The following is a 16,394-nucleotide window of genomic DNA, read 5'->3' on the forward strand; positions in this document are numbered from 1 at the left end:
TAAACCATACACCTAACTGACAAACACGAAGAGGGTGAACCAAGAAACCTTTACTGAAACACTTGATCCTCCAAAAGATTTCATAATACAGTAACCTTAGGCCTTAAAGCCAACACACACAAAAAAAGAAACACTGAAAACAACCCATTGATAATGCTCAAAATTCAATCCGTTTAAAGTTCTGGAAACACATATGCAAATTGAGTTCAAAAAAACACGCCCCCACTTAGCATGCAATCAGTTAAAGTACACATTACTTCTTTTTTTCTAGTTTTGTGAGCTCTTCCAAAATAAGAGTGATTTAACCCAATAAAGTAAGTAAAATATACAATTTGAGTATTTGCCACATATTTATAAGCATTTATGTAATTGTAATAATTTATTTTTTCATGTGAAAATCACAGATTTGTCATCTGTATTTGTCATATTTACTGAACCACTGGATGATTTTTTTTCAGTATTCATTCCAAGTAACCCATAGTCTGAACAGTAGATTTGTTCTAATACAGTACATCATTGCACAAGACTTTTTGATAACAGTTGATACTTCAATTATGTGTAATAGAGTCCACTGGGAAGGAACTGTACCACTGGTCATAGCAGCAGTGAAAAACACACTCTGATGTCCCTTTTAATAATGTTCCAATGCTCTTGCTTCTCATCAACCCCACTGAGTCAAAGAGAGCTTTCTGCTTGCTTTCAGTTCATTTAATGTCTGATGTCAAGCTTTCTTCATGAAGGCTGTATTCATGAATGGGGTTTTCTTTATGAAGCTTTTCTTAACAGGCTTTCTGTACTCTGAATCAGTTATTCATGGGGGTTTGTAAGAGAATGAAGAGGAAACGGATGCTAAATTAGCATGTCTAATAAATTTGTTGGCGCCAGACATGTCATACATGTCAGATAGCTGGATAATTCAAGCAAAAGTCAGGGTATTAGCCTGCTTTAATGTAAGGTACTAATGTATATATAACCCAATGAACAAGAGTCATATAGAGACAGGGATCTCATGACTTGTCAGGCTAACAAGAAATGTGCCCTCCTACAGGTTTTTGAGCTCTATGATAATTGAAAGCAATTTTAAGCGAATGTGTAGCTAACACTCAGGAGCGTAGCTAAGCAGTGGCAAGACCACAACATCTCTGGGAAATCTGAAAGTTCAACTCATCATTATCCTACAGTGAGGATTGTCAGTGTCATGCAGGAACAAATGAGTTTACATAGCTAACACAGAAGTGAGCAATTCTCCACTGATCACAAAGAAAAAGCTGAGCAAACCATTATTGATGTTCGTTATTTTGAGGCATAACATTGGATTTGTTCAGTTTGTTATATGGTAATGATAATCATTAGCTAATGATATTGAATTTGTAACACTAGCATACTCCATAAGATGTAACCTATGCTATGTTAGCTATGACTTTTATGTAGCTTGCTAGATGACAAATATTGCTTAAATGTGTGCCTTTTTACGTCCAATGGGGAAGCCATTAACTGATAGGCGTAGTCATATTATGCCATTTTCTATGGCTGCAGATTAGTATTTTGACCCACCATAGATTGCTATCCCAATAAAGTCAATGGCTCTGACCTTGCCATGCCGTTGTAAAAGGTCTGGCTATGTCCCTGTTAACATTCCAGCTGCAGTAGTACTATAGACGTCATTTTATCCTTCATTTGTCTATGTTGTGTCTCAAGGGAACTCATTAGACTAGATTCTTTGAGTTTGCTAGGAACTAACAGGGGAACTAACATTAAACAAACTAATGCGTTAAGTAGAATTATAGTAATAAATTAAAAACAGAGCGAGCCCATTATAACATAATAAACTGGAAAGCCTGATGTGACTGAAGGCCGTGTTAAAATAAGAAACCAATGTGGTCCGCTTTTGTAGCTTTTTCATTTATATTTTTATTTATCATTTAAAAAAAATTTGCATGATGTTCCTGAAAAGAATTGTGTTCTATGCACTTTATAAAGAGGTGTCAAGCTTTTTCACACCATGGTGAGACTCAGAACAAATGTTTTGAGGGTAAAGACCAGCATAAACCTGCATTTTTAAAAAACTTTTTACTCATTTGCATACACAGAAATGGTTTAGTGTGAAATTAAAATGAGCTCATCACAGTAGGTGGTAACAGGGTCTAAGTGCTTCTCTGCTTCTCAGAAAGATTTTCATGCTGAAACTCCTGAATTATGTACTTAATCATCAAGCACACACACACACACACACACACACACACACACACGCCTCTGCAAGCTCCTTTATCTGACTCAAGTATGCTATTTGCTGTGAGCTATATGCAAAAGGATAGATTTTGATAAGAAATTTAGATTATAGATTTAAACACTATGCAGGTTCTGCCTATATAAAGAGTTTCACAAAGAGCATAGAGTTCAGTGTATTTGAACGTGCTCACCTCATCAAGACTAGTGAACAGAGATCATGCTTGCACACATTATTCCCCAGGGTGAAGGAAGCATAATTTTAGCCTGAGGAGATCTTCACCAAGATATAGTTCAGAGCTTGCAATCTGTGGACGCAGCTTTCCCTTGGATGAGCCATATGGCCACTGTGTGTGAGGCTCCTCATGAGAAAAGTAGAAGAAAAGTAGGTCACCAAGCAGGAACACCACAAGGTCCTCTCAAATACTTCCCACTTCTGTGTCAGAAAGTTTTGCCAGAGTGCAACAGCTTTGCCAGATTCTGAAAATACTCATGCAGGGATCACAGTCTTCTCACATTTTAGCCTAATAAATTCCAACTGATCTCTGACTTGTGTTTCAGCAGCAGAGTTAGCCAATAATAGAGCCTTTACTAGGCTAATTAGGATAGTGGATAAACCCTTTTTTGCTAATTTGCAACCAAAACGTTGTCGATGTCCGGCAATTGATGGTGAAATGAAAAAAAAAATCCTAATAATTGTGATTCTAATTATTTGCTCAGTATCCATAATTATTAGTTAAATCTAACTTGATTTGGGTTGATCATGCATTATACATATATATAAAAAGAGGATGGGTTACTTATAAAAATGATAACAGATAAACAGGCACATTATTAATACAGGCACAATTAAATGAATAATACACACACTGATTATGTCCCTTTGTGTCCTCTGATTCTACCTTAAACAGGGTATCAGTATTAGCGTGCCTGAGGCTATAGCACTCATTAAATAATAGATAAAAAAAACAGATGTAGAACAACCCCTAGCCAAAAAGTATGAACACCGGATGGCCGTCCATCACAGGAAGGGACGGGATGGGGTGGGAGTTGGTTAGGGATTTAATAGCATTGAAGATCTTGGCTTCTGCTGCTTTTTGACATTTCAAACATTGCAAATTCACTGCTAGCCATGTCTGGTAATAAAAAGTGAATTTTAATAGCTTTCAGGATTCATTGGTAAAAGTTAAATTCATTGAGGTCATATGACTGAGCCTTGACCCTTCTGCAGAAATTAGACTGAAAGCATTTTTTCATCTATACACTGAAGCACAAAAATAAAAGCCAGTCAGATGGCCAAATTGCCTGTTTTATTTCATCTGTTCATTACAGTGTTTCCTATGTAATTCACTGTCTGTCAAAGACAATATGGTTATTCAACATCTATTATTTGCAATTAGATTAGATTACGAATTGTAAATGTAGTCTGTGTTACTGTTATTACTTAGCAATTACTGTATTATTACTGTAAAAATGTCCCTTAGCCATAAAATTATCTTGTCAAATAGTAAGTAATTGTAAAAAACAACAAAAACAAACCAAACTAAACAAACAAGCAAACAAAAAAACTGTTGATAGAGAACACTGTATGGTTCAACACTGGAGAACACAAAATTTCTGCATTTACTGATAGTGTAAAACTGCTTTGTGACAATATCTACTGCTAAAGCAGCTATACAAATAAAACTGAATTGAGTTGTTAGATGCTGTCCTGAGCAGTGAATCAGAACATCCAAACTTCCAGAACTTTACAAATTAACTTAACTCACTTAAATAGGCTGTTTTGAAGAATTAAAACAAGAATTATACCAATCACCCCTCACTATACCAGTAATATAGTAGTATAATAATATAGAATACAATTAAGGGCATACGGTGCATTCAAAAAGTATTAAGACCCCTTCATTCTTTCCCAATTTGTTAAGTTGCAGCCTTTAAATGCTTTAATTTTTTTTTCAAATCAATCTACACCCCATACCCCATAATGACAAAGCATTATACATATACATTATACATTATATTATACATATAATACATATCAGAGCAAAAACCAAGCCCTGAGGTCAAAGGAACTGCCTGCACAGCTCATAGACTGTGCAGAGGATTGTGTCGAGGCACAGAACTGGGGAAGGCTACAAAGAATTTCTGCTGCATGGAAGATTCCCAAGAGCACAGTAGCCTCCATAATTCTTAAATGAAAGAAGTTTGGAACAACCAGGACTCTTCCTAGAGCTGGCTGCCCAGCCAAACTGAGCAACTGGGGAGAAAGGCCTTGGTAAGAGAGGTGACCAAGAACCAGAAGGTCAACCATCACTGCACCACTCCACCGATCTGGGCTTTATGGCAGAGTGGCCAGAGTGAAGCCTCTCCTCAGTGCAAGACACATGAAATCCCACTTGGAATTTGACTGTGACTGTGAGAAACAAAATTCTCTAGTCTGAAGAAATGAAGTTTGAACTGTTTGGCCTCAATTCCAGGCACCGCTCATCACCTGGCAAATACCATCCCAATGGTGAAGCGCGGTGGTGGTGGCATCATGCTGTGGGGGTGTTTTTCAGCAGCAGGGACTGGGGCATTGGTCATGGTAGAAGGAAAGCTGAACAGAGCAAAATACAAAGATATCCTTAATGAAAACCTGTTCCAGAGTGCTCAGGACCTCAGATTGGGCCAAAGGTTCACCTCCCAACAGGACAATGACCCTAAGCACGCAGCCAGGAAAAAACAAGAGTGGCTTAGAGACAACTCTGTGAATATCCTTGAGTGGCCCAGCAGAGCCCGGACTTGAACCCAATCGAACATCTCTGGAGAGACCTGAAAATGGCTGTCCACCGACGGTCCCCATCCAACCTGACAGAGCTTAAGAGGATCTGCAGAGAAGAATGGCAGAAAATCCCCAAATCCAGGTGTGCAAAGCTTGTCTCATCATATCCAAAATGACTTGAGGCTGTAATCACTGCCAAAGGTGCTTCAACTAAGTACTGAGATAGGGGTCTGAATGCTTATGTCATTGTGATATTTCAGTTTTTTATTTCTAATAAATTTGCAAGGTTACCACAAATCTGGTTGTTGCTTTGTCATTATGGGGTATGGTGTGTAGATTGATATGAAAAAAATAATTTAAAGCATTTTAGTATAAGGCTACAACATAACAAAATGTGAAAAAATGAAGGGGTCTGAATACTTTCTGAATGCACTGTATGTTTGCACTCTCCAAAGACAACATGATGACTTAAAAATATGAATAATGACAAAATGATATCAATCAAATGTTTCCATCTTCCTTTATGAATGTGATAGAATTTCTCTAATAACTGGTATGCATCATTTCTTTGCTTTCTTGCATCCCCTGAACATCTCTTCTGAACAGGATCCTGGCCTTTTTACCCACACCCATTTTCTTCTGGCCATATCCTTTATAACTCTGCCTTCTTCAGATCAGGTCAGAAGACTGAGAGGACCACTGCAAATTTTCTTTTCAAACAATTTTTCTGACGATTTTTGCCTTAAGTTTTGGATTGTTGTTTGATGAAGCAGGACCCACCCATTTGTGATATCTTTTGGCAGATAAATTGTAAAACAGGTGTACATTTTCTTTTTTCACCCAGAAACCATGAAGTGAATATGTTTCTACTTGACAAACTCAGACCCTCATAAATCGTCCTTACAGCACGTGTTTGCAGCAGGTCACTCAGTATGTTTTCTCGTAGGTCTAATGGAATGTGCATATTCATCAGCAGCCCCTTGCATAATGCAAGAGCATGAGAGTATGAGGTGTTGGTGGCTCTGTTAATGCTATATTGAGCCTCGCAGGCTTATTAGAAGACGAGCGGGAACACACAGATTACAGGGTAGTTAATCATGACTGTAATGTGCTCCTGTATTTCAGCCAGGTTAATGGAATCCGTGTGCGCTCTCGCAGCATTAGGTGAAGATGTTTCATGATTCGCTGTCTACAAATGATAAATGTTAAGGCTCATTGAGTAATAAGGTGGTTGTCTAACAGAGGAAACCTGTGGATTAGCCTTTACTCACACACTGCCAGTCATAAGTGTTTGGACAACCTATATTTTAGTATTTTTTTTAATTACCTTATTTTAAATATTCAAAAATGTGCAAATGTAAGGTCTGTATACAATACTTGGGGCATGCTGTTATAGGAAAATAAGCAATGACAGGATGGATACAGCCTAATTTAAATCAACGCTGTTACCACCACAATTTTCATTATTTTCCATAACAGTACAACCCAAAGTATTTTATTCTTATTATACCACAGTAATTCACCAACAATCACAATTTTTTTTAAGTTTATTAATGAATGACATGAGTGAGTTTTTCTTTTTTAATATCTATTTACAGTATACTCACGACCCTGTGTAAGATAAGCAGTACAGAAAATGGATGGATGGATGGATTTACAGTATAGTTACATTTACAATGTGTGGAAAATCCATTAAACAAGTTATGTTGTTATCCTTACATTACAGAAGCTATAAATGGTTATTCCCTCGCCAGCTTCTCTTTTTCACTCTCTTGTAGTTAACTGAGAAATTTTAGACTTTTTTAATCTAAATCTAATCTAATCAAAAAGTCCAAAATCTGTATATTGCCCAATTATGTACTTGTAGCAGACCACCTAAATTTAATACTAGCACTGAGTCTTTTATCTATAGGCTTAATGGGTTTATCGTCCAAGTGAGTCTCGTTATGATCTGAGCGTGATCAGTTCCACATTTAGGTTTGCTTATATAATTATTATTCTGCATCATTCTGCTTGGTCTGTGGCAATAAAATGCAATAAAAAAAAAACTCCAGATATTTAAAAACCTTTGACTGACAGTGTACCCAATTTACTTAATATGTTATATTCACAAATTAGAAGTAACTTGGGCAGTGGAAGCTCAGTGGTTAAGACCTTGGACTACTGATTGGAAGGTGGTCGAGTTCAAATCACTGCCAAGATGTATCTATCTATAGAGGTGTACCTTTGATCACCTATAGGTGGTGCTGTCTCTGTGTGCTGAGCAAATATCTGTATCTCTCCCATACAAATATCTGTTGATTTACCATAATGTAGAGCCAGAATTTAATTCATGAGGATTTGTGTTTTTTCTTTTAAAAGGAACAGCATCCTGTTCACGCACCCACCTCATGGGGACTAATGCCATCAGGAAGTCCTCATCCTCATAAAGGAAGTGATTTGAAACATAAGAGATGTAATTCTTGCTCACTTTACCTCTGAGGAAGGTTGACTTCGGTCCTCATAGTGTCATATTCTTGTTGATCATTTTGATTTGGATAGATTTTACAATTGGTGGACGATATACGGCCAGCTCTTCCTGTCTTGAAAGGCTTTTCCTCTAAATGGCTGCCATTCTTTTAATGGCCTTGACATTATTTTTTGTGAACAGTTTATAGGCTTTTACGATATGAAGACAAACAACACACACAGTATCAGAAAATCAATATGAATATGGCACCTCCCAGGGGATGGAAGAAAAACAGAGGAGAGTGCATCAAACATGATCATTCCCAGCGGGTGCCATTTGTCCAGTAATCTGAAGTATGCAATTTATTCCGAAGTTAAATTAAACAAATTTCTCCAGCTATAGAATTGGGCTGATTCTCTGGTCCTCGGCTAGAGTCCCCAGATTTATGTGGCAGTCAGACACACATGAACTCAAGTAAACACACATGACATCATCTAAAGAATATACACTGATCAGCTATAACATTAAAACTACCTGTCTAATATAGTGTAGGTCCCACTTGTGCTGCCAAAACAGCTGTGACCCATTGAAGCGTGGACTCCACAAGACCTCTGAAGGTGTGCTGTGGTATCTGGCCCCAAGCCGTTAGCAGCAGATCGTTTAAGTCCTGTAAGTTGCAGATGGATCTGACTTGTTTGTCCAGCACATCCCACAGATGCTCAACTGGATTGAGATCTTGGGAATTTGGAGGCCAAGTCAACACCTTGAACTCTATCATGTTCCTCAAACCATTCCTGAGCAATTTTTGCTGTGTGTCAGGGCACATTATCCTGCTGAAAGTGGCCACTGCCATTAGGGAATACCGTTGCCATGAAGGGGTGTACTTGTTCTGCAACAATGTTTAGGTAGGTGGTACGTGTCAAAGTAACATCCAAATGAAAGCCAGAACCAAGGTTTCCCAGCAGAACATTGCCCAGAGCATCACACTGACTCGATATATATATATATATATATATATATATATATATATATATATATATATATATATATATATAAAAACATAATAATAATAATAATAATAATAATAATAATTCACCCATGAAAATAAATGAATCATGTGGAAAACAAAGTCCCCATGTCCCATCCATTCAAGAATTTCCCTCATGGGAAATTATATCTCAAGTATATCTATCTATCTATCTATCTATCTATCTGTCTATCTATCTATCTATCTATCTATCTATCTATCTATCTATCTGTCTATCTATCTATCTATCTATCTATCTATGTGAAAATGTGTGAAACTCAGCAGGTGAAAGTTTACATTTTGATGTGTAAAGTCACATAACTGGAGACAGCTTACTAAATTTGGTTTGGCATCAATACATTTGCTAAATGTGTCTAACCCATTTATATTTGTTTTGCTTCGGTGTCTCTTAGTAACTGGTAATGTGTTCAGTTCAGTAACATGTTATAAGTTGGATAATGTGTGAAGCTGTTAGTCTGTGATATTAAGTCATTTACTGTGTGTTCCCCAAACATTCCATTTTTTTTTTTATTGACAACATAAAAATGGTGAAATATTGTGTGAAGATGTGAAATCACTGCTCAGGGTTCATACAGATGCTTTCAAGGACTTTTATACACTTTATCTGGCTTTGAAGGACTTTACAATAGATTTCATGTCATTTGCTGAACAAGTTTTTTTCCCCTCCATCTCATACTTAACTCTTACAACAGACATAATAGGTTTTTTTTTTCCCTCAATATGTCAGCTGTAATGAGAGCCATTTTCCAGTGAGACTGGATTTAACCTGCATTTTCCAGGCGTCACAAATTATTTCAACATTCAGTCAGTGAAGATAAGCTAGTGCAACATGGGCATTTTTGGAGGTATGGTGGATTAGAGCATGCTCTAAAGTACCGGGTTTGAGGTGGGAATACACCCTGGATGGAACGCTAATCCATGCGCGCACACACACACACAAACACACACACGCACTTCCAAATATAGTGTTATACATATTCCAAAATATAGTTTTATTTCAAAATCAAACAATTAATAAATGAATATATTTAGAACTTGTTACATATTAAGTCTCTTCCTTGACATCACATTTTTTCTCAAAATTTTCCAGTATTTAGATTTTAAAAAGCTCAGTTCCAATGCATGTGTGGATTCAACCAAGTCAAAGTCTTTGTCTAGTTTTTATTCATTCACTCGTCTACAGTAATTGCTTTATGGTCAGAGCTGCAGTGGTTATGGAGCCTATCCTGGAAACACTGGGTGCAAGGTGGTAGAATTCACCACGGATGGGACATGAGTTCATTGTAGGGCACCACACACACACACACACACACACACACACACACACACATACCACTATGGGCAATTTAACATAGCCAATCAACCTACTGACATGTTTTTGGACAATGCGAGGAGAATATATAAAAGTACTCTTAGACAGTAAACCAAACTCAGGATTGAACCCCGGAGCTGTGAGGCAGCAACACTACCCACTATGCCACAGTGCCACCCTTCATCTTGTTTTGTGAGATTAAAATAAAAATAAGCGTATTATTATGATTTCACTTAGGGTGTACTGTATTCCCTGGTATAAGCCTGGTTAGAAGCTCCCACTCCAGACTGTAGTGAGTAGGCAGTCACACTATTTCAGGCGATCCACTTTTGGTCCGTCTGAAATCATTTCCTTTGCACAGAGTGAGATGATGCATTTAGTAACTCTCTCATTACCAGCAAACCAGATTCATGTGCATCCCACAGGCAACAAAAAGCCTTTCACTTTCCTTCCAATTAAGCCTTAGGATTGAGTTTGTTGCTATTGGAGAATCTAATCGTAGACGATGAATAGCTGCTTGTGTGGAAATGGGGTGTCGTGTCTGCGCCGAGCCTCATCTCTGAAAAGTCAGTTGTATGCAATTTACAACTCGAAAGGGTAATGGGTAAATGGGATGTTATCTTTTGATACACAACTGGCATGAAACATTTACCGGTACGCTCTGAGGAATGCATTGGATCAGCTATCAAAAATGGATAATGTGCCTTTTTCGGTGATTCACAGAACTCACACTAAATTGGTCACCATGTGATGTTATATTCATGCCTGCCTTATAATGTGCTACTACATGTTGAATTCTTGGATTTGATTGGGCAGAAGGTGTTAATTATTTTCTAAATCAGCAGCTCTGACATTTGTCTTGCAGCTTGAACTACTAACAGGTTTATACTAATGCACTCATTCTAATACATTATTATTTCTATAGTAACAACTAACACAGGGATTTATTTGGTGGATGCACCATATTATCTAATCCTAACCTAATCTAAACCTAATCGCTGATATGGTGAAGTATTCTGTAAAAAGATGTTTATTTAGCATCCATGGTCTATGAGACTTCAGTGTCAGCACTTTGACACTGCACAAACAGTTTTCTGACAGGAAAGTCTTCAAGACAAAAGAGTTTGCGCTTTCTCTGTAACATGACAAGCTGCGTTTTTGTCTTATTAACTTCAAGAGAGAGAGAGAGAGAGAGAGAGAGAGAGAGAGGAAAGCCTGGTACAGGAACAATAGCTGACTGATGATGATCTGATAACATTAGAACATATTGCTAATGATTCAGTACATATTGTAGACCCTTATGTTGGTGTTCTTTTACCAGATTTAGATTTAGAAAGAGGTTAATTGATAAATGATGTACATCTGTGAATGTTGTAAGCTATTTGTCAAACAAATAAACCATTTGTCTCACAGGTTATTGTTACAGGTTATTGTTCAGTAACATCATATGCTAATGCCCCAAAATGCACAGCATGTTAAAAAACAATACTGTTAGCCATCAAAACAAGCATGTGAGTGGAGTATATTGTAAGTTAGTGATCATGTTTTGGTTTAACAATTAATCTGAGATGCAGTTCAATTTGCATGATAATGTCTTCAGTCATTGCTATTAACTTAACAGGCTACATGAAGGTTGAACCACTATTTGTGACTTTGTTGTAGCCATAAGACATAAGATTTAAGACATAAGATTCTAAATCTTTTTAGTACCTGATGCCACAAAATAATTTACTTTTGACATAATTGCTGGGCCTCTGGGAAAATGCCTGATCCTGGAATGGTACTCCTGCCCTGTGTGTCCTCTGTCCTTTGAAATGACACGAGCTGTTGGCTCTGTTCCTGCACATTTCCTCTATCATGCATTATGCGGGGAATTCAGACATGTTCATGCAGTGGCTTGCTTCATGCTCTGATCCACTCTCACACTTCCATTCTTCTCAGCAGTCAATAGATTTGTCAGCATTAATAATTTCAAGGGACCCATTTCTTTGACTCATCAGTAACGTCTGCATAGTGACTGCAGTGAATCTATCACACAATAGAAGCAGGGAAAAAACCGTTGCCCTGGTGATTCCTGTGACATCTGTCAGATTTGCAGCACTTTTTTCATTTGCAGAAAGTCACATTTTTCCTGCTATCCATCATAAATGACAACCTGGCACATATAAGACATACGGCTGAATTATGAATAACTCACATTTCTGATGTAACAGATAGAATTAATACCTTAAGACCATGATATATTGTTGCAAAACATAATTGCTGATGTTAACTGCTGGATGACTGATTAGCTTACTGTATAAGGTTCTACGTTCTTATATCATATACATTATGTATATTTGATATAAACAGCCAACGTTGTTTTGTTTACACAAGCCAGTGCACTCCCAGTGCCGGTCCCAAGCCTGGATAAAATTGGGGAGGGTTGCGTCAGGAAGGGTATCCGGCGTAAAAACTGTGCCAAATGAAATATATGGACCAATGATCCACTGTGGTGACCCCTAATGGGAGCAGCTGAAGGAAGAACAACAATTCAGGTTTGTAGTGTTCTGAAAATGAGTAAGACATGAAAGACATGAAAGTAAGACATGAAACTGTAGACATGAAAGAAGCCAGACTCCACAGTGACAGAGGAGAGCCAGCAGCCAAAGAGGGAGCGAATAAGTATTCAAAAGATTGTAAACAAACAGAAGTCAAAATGAGAGAGAATACAATACTACAAGAGCTGTCAGGAGTTTTACAATTTTTTTCTACTTAACAGATAAGGCATTTAAACCTTGAATGCTACTGAATCATAGATGATAGCTAAGTTATCCTTATTGTGGCATTTGTATCATTACCCAGTTGTGAAGTTGTTGAGCTAGAGCAGTCTTTCTCTAAACTGGAGTACCACTGCATCGTAGTTTAATCAAATGAAGAACATTGTAAACATTCCATGTCCAAATTATGAACTTTTATTAGGCATAGTAAAGGTAGAAAAGGTAGAGATTAGACATTAGGTAGAGATTATAAGATTATGCCATAAACACCCACATTAAGTGTTAAAAAAATATAATTTGTTAATGAAAAAAAAGCTTGATCTAGGCTGATCAGGGTCCTCAACACATGATTGCTTGAAAATGATCCCTGCATAAGTTTTAAAGGAAATAAATTTCTTCCAGGGGAAGAACTAAGTAAGTCTGTTTGAGATTCAGTTTGAGGTGGGTGTGTGATGATTTAAACATGCAGTTTGTACGAGGTTGGACCAGGTCTTACAGACTTCCCTTACTTGTTAGCAATATTAGCCTTGACGCACCACTGCAAAACTGAACATGTAAACTTTAGAACGTTCAAATACTTTCAAATACATTTGGGGTTAGAACTATTCCTTTAAGAACCAGGACACCATCAACCATGTACATACAGTAATACAGACACAATATTGGGGCTATAACGCTAAGAACAGTGGATTTTGTTTCTCTCCTCTGTCCACGATCTGAATACTGAATGCACTGAACAATATGGGACTTCTCTGTCTGAAATTTCAGTCTATAAGCCAGGCCTGTCAAAAGCTGAACTGATGTTTGGCATGTTCTAGCCTGCAATGGGAAATTTGCTTTTCTGTCTGAGTCTAAATTTAAACACGTCCTGCACTTTGCCCTCATCAAATCCATCTTCAGAGAGCAAACTGACCATTAAGTCTGCAGGCAGCATTGAATTTACAGTCTACAGAAATAAAAGAGCATTGCAAGAGGGATGATGTATGCTCTATTGACAAAGCACTATTTTAGTGATCACACACGAGAATAAGGCGTAAAATTGCCGCAATGTGCAGTTTTGCAATATTTGTTACCGTTGCTAAGTGAGTAATGTGAAGCGGTGCAAATAAAAAATGAGCCTGAACAAATAATTTTGAAAACAAGTGTGGTTATAGGTGCCATTTTTTTCAGCTATTTTTCAGCTATTTCCAGCTGAAATTTTTTTTTGTGGCATTCCTAACTGAAGTTAACCAGATAAACTGCCCATCCAAAAAAAAAAAAAAAGTCACCACCTGGATTTAACTAAGCAAATAGGTAAGAGCCTCCCATTGGATAATTACTGCATGGATGATTATGTTTCAGCTGGCAACAAGTTATTTAACCCTAACTGATGCAGTGAGTAGCTTCTCATTTCTTGAACAACCATGTCAGAAGACACATCCTGTGGTCGTGGAAAAGATGTTAATATGTTTCAGAAGGGTGAAATTATTGGCATGCACCAAGCAAAGAAAACATCTAAGGAGATTGCTGAAACTACTAAAATTGGGTTAAGAACTGTCCAAAGCATTATTAAAAATTGAAAGGATAGTGGGGAACCATCATCTTCGAGGAAGAAATGTGGTCGGAAAAAAATCTTGAATGATCGTAATCGCGATCACTTAAATGTTTGGTGAAATCAGATTGTAAAAAAACAACAGCAGAACTCACGGCTATGTTTAATAGTGAAAGTAAGAGCATTTCCACACGCACAATGCGAAGGGAACTCAAGAGATTGGGACTAAACAGCTGTGTAGCCTTAAGAAAACCACTTATCAGTGAGGCTAATTGGAAAAAAGGCTTCAATTTGCTAGGGAACATAAAGATTGGACTCTGGAGCAATGGAAGAAGGTCATGTGGTCTGATGAGTCCAGATTTACCCTGTTCCAGAGTGATGGGCGCATCAGGGTAAGAAGAGAGACAGATGAAGTGATGCACCCATCATGCCTAGTGCCTACCGTACAAGCCTGTGGGGGCAGTGCTATGATCTGGGGTTGCTGCAGTTGGTCAGGTCTAGGTTCAGCAACGTTATGTGCCCAAAGAATGAGGTCAGCTGACTACCTGAATATACTGAATGACCAGGTTATTCCATCAATGGATTTTTTCTTCCCTGATTGCACGGGTATATTCCAAGATGACAATGCCAGCATTCATCGGGCTCAAATTGTGAAAGAGTGGTTCAGGGAGCATGAAACATCATTTTCACACATGAATTGGCCACCACAGAGTCCAGACCTTAACCCCATTGAGAATCTTTGGGATGTGCTGGAGAAGCGCAGCGGTCCGACTCTTCCATCATCAATACAAGATCTTGGCAAAAAATTAATGCAACTCTGGATGGAAATAAATGTTGTGACATTGCAGAAGCTTATCGAAACGATGCCACGGTGAATGCGTGCCGTAATCAAAGCTAAAGGTGGTCCAACGAAATACAAAAATTGTACTTGTCTAATGTTAGCTTAAGCTGAAATTACAGTGATACATTATATGGTCAAAGTAACACCTGACCAATCACACCCATAAGTGCTTATTGAATATCCCATTCCAGACTAAGCCTCCCTTCCCTGCTGTAACAGCCTCCACTCTTCTGAGAAGGCTTTCCACTAACTTTTGGAAAGTGGGTCTAGGGATTTGCTCATTCAGCCACAAGAGCATTACTGAGATCAGGCGCTGATGTTGAGTGAGGAAGCCTGGCACAAAATCAGTTTTCAAGTTCATCCCAAAGGTGTTCAGTGGGATTGAGGTCACGGTTCTGAGCAGGCAACTCCAGTTCTTCCACTCCAATCATGGCAAACCATGTGTTCATGGACCCCGCTTTGTGCACAGGGGCATTGTCATGCTGGACAGGCTCTGAACAGTGCCCCTTCCTGGCTCTACAGATGCCCAAATCACTTTTACTCCACATTTCACAGGGATATGTGGTGCAAAAGTGAGAGTGTGCGAAACTTGTCATGTGTAAGAGAAAAAACAGCATTTGACATGTTTGTGCTAGAAACATATCCAAGAAACAAAATGTATTTGCAAGAGAATATTCTACAGGTGTTCAACTCTCACTGCATGAATTCACATACTGATTTGCAGATGTGGAAAATTTGTCTATGACTTCATATTTTTTTGATACGGGTGTGTGAATGTTTTGCACCATATTCACTGCAGCAACTGTAGCAAAAAATGTGAGCGTATGAGTTTCTTAATTTGTGATTCGTAGAATAGGATTTGTGCACCTGCAATGAAGAATTTGAGAAGGTGTGACTTGTGTTGTGTTTGTGGGAGAGAGAAAAAATTCTACAAGTTTGCAACTCCAAAAGCATTTTTCTCTGTAACTGCCCTTCAATTTACTGATACACATGTGACTATTTTCTACAACTATAAATTCCATTGTCACAGCTGCTCAGTTGTTTTGCCCCAGTAATACCTTCATAGGTCTAGTAAAAGCTTGATATGTTTATATACATAGCGACAGAACACTGAAATCCATCGTCTGGAAGATGCTGCAAATAAGTTGTTTGTGAACATTTTTATGTGAGTCTGGGTTGCGAAAATCACAGCAATGACTACCTAGAAAACAAAAATTCAAAGCAATCTGAAGTTGAATGCTCCAACTGCAACTTAGGATGAGTAGTGAACTGTTACTTGGTCCACTAATCATCCTAAATGTGTTCCTCTTTTTTTTCAACCCCTCTGATATTAAAGCGTAACCTATTACCTCCTGAGAGATGGTACATTTGGGAACTGTGAGGTTTTAGAAGAAGACCTTAATGCCTTAAAGAGCAGGGCCAATTAGAGAAGCAGAAGTCGATCTAGTCAATGGGGCTGCAGCTCTA

This window comes from Pangasianodon hypophthalmus, chromosome 11 (assembly GCF_027358585.1).
Source record: "Pangasianodon hypophthalmus isolate fPanHyp1 chromosome 11, fPanHyp1.pri, whole genome shotgun sequence".
NCBI lineage: Eukaryota > Metazoa > Chordata > Actinopteri > Siluriformes > Pangasiidae > Pangasianodon > Pangasianodon hypophthalmus.